Source organism: Nerophis ophidion, linkage group LG26 (assembly GCF_033978795.1).
Source record: "Nerophis ophidion isolate RoL-2023_Sa linkage group LG26, RoL_Noph_v1.0, whole genome shotgun sequence".
NCBI lineage: Eukaryota > Metazoa > Chordata > Actinopteri > Syngnathiformes > Syngnathidae > Nerophis > Nerophis ophidion.
Genome location: NC_084636.1, coordinates 8,863,435 through 8,865,101, shown reverse-complemented (window position 1 = coordinate 8,865,101; position 1,667 = coordinate 8,863,435). Strand labels below are relative to the sequence as shown.

At 36.8% G+C, this 1,667-nt stretch overlaps 1 long non-coding RNA gene across 1 annotated transcript in view; it reads right to left on the bottom strand.

Annotated features, from left to right (window-relative positions):
* The window catches only part of LOC133543626 (uncharacterized), a 3,480-nt gene extending 3,466 nt beyond the window's left edge, over positions 1-14 (bottom strand). Inside the window, exon 1 of the long non-coding RNA XR_009804430.1 lies at positions 1-14. This exon is cut by the window's left edge and continues 124 nt beyond it. This is a non-coding gene — a long non-coding RNA (uncharacterized LOC133543626).
* Positions 15-1,667: the final 1,653 nt, after the last annotated feature.

Below are 1,667 nucleotides of genomic sequence, written 5' to 3'. Positions count from 1 at the left end.
GCGTTCAAGGACTGTCGAAATTAGTAAGACAAACCAGCACTCGCCAAATCCTCTCATGTTTAATAGAAACAGTGGGATTTCTAACAATCAGGAAAGTTTGTGTCATGTTTGCTCTCTTGCAGAAACAATATTACTAAAGGCTTATAGTGGCCACATGTTTGGGTTAGCTCTTATTTCCAAAATTGTGTACACTAGTGCAGTGGTTTTCAAATGGGGGTATGCGTACCCCTGGGGGTTCTTGAAGGTATGCCAAGGGGTACGTGAGATTTTAAAAAAACATTCTAAAAATAGTACAGTTCAAAAATCCCTTATAAATATATTTATTGAATAATAGTTCAACAAAATATGAATGTAAGTTCATAAACTGTGAAAAAAATTACAACCATGCAATATTCATTGTTGACAGCTAGATGTTTTGTGGACATGTTACATAAATTTTGATGTTAAAGATTTTTTTTTTTTTGGTGGAAAAATGTTTAGAATGAAGTTGATGAATCCAGATGGATCTCTATTACAATCCCCAAAGAGGGCACTTTAAGTTGATGATTACTTCTATGTGCAGAAATCTTTATCTAAAATTGAATCACTTGTTTATTTTTCAACAAGTTTTTACTTATTTTTATTTTATTTTTTCCAAATAGCTCAAGAAAAACCACTACATGAGCAATATTTTGCACTGTTATACAATGTAATACATCAGAAACTGATGACATAGTGCTGTATTCTGCTTCTTTATCTCTTTTTTTCAACCAAAAATGCTTTCCTCTGATTAGGGGTACTTGAATTAAAAAAATGTTCACAGGGGGTAGGTACATCACTGAAAAAAGGTTGAGAACCACTGCACGAGTGAATTCGGATCTTATGGCCGCTTATGTGGACACTTGTACTACCATCTGGTGGTGTCAGAAGAGTATAACATATAAGGGAATTTTGGGGAAAAAAGTGTAAAAAAAAAAAAGAATTAGCCTGTCACTAAACATGTAGTACACGTTTGTGTACTTATGGACTAAGTACATGATATCAAAAGATGATTCTTAGTTTTTATTCCAATTAGGGTCCAATAAGCCAAAATAGTAAAGATAATTAAAAATAAGCATGTAAACAAACAGCTTGGGTCTTAAGAGATCAAATTAAAACACAAATTCTATTTTTTCCACCATCTTTTCCATCGTCATACATTTTTGAAAAAGCCTCAGGGAGCCACTAGGGCGGCGCTAAAGAGTTGCCTGCTCCCGTGATCTAAAGTCATAATTAAGGTTCCAAGTGAAATATTTGCTCGCCAGACATCCCAGTTGAAAAGCAGAAGGAAAGAAAATGTCACTACAACATCTGAGTCACGGTTTATTTATAGCTCTCTTGTTGTGTTGGACGAGGACGCTTCGGGGTCAGCGGTGATTGGCTGGCGAGCGGCGGGACAAAGTGAAGAGATCCGAAAGCGCGGTCTCTGGCTGCCTGCCTCGCTCCGGATTTATCCGACTGGAATGTCAAATGCCACAGCTTTCCCAGAGGTGTCTTTGACAAAAAGAGCAAAACCAAGAACCAGTTTGGCCGAGACGGGATTCAGGACCGCGTGTAGTTAAAAGTTGGAAAAAAAACAGACGTGCCTTTTTAGGGATGTTGTATTTTTATGAGTACTAAACATGCTTTTGAAAAAGCTCCTTGAAAAC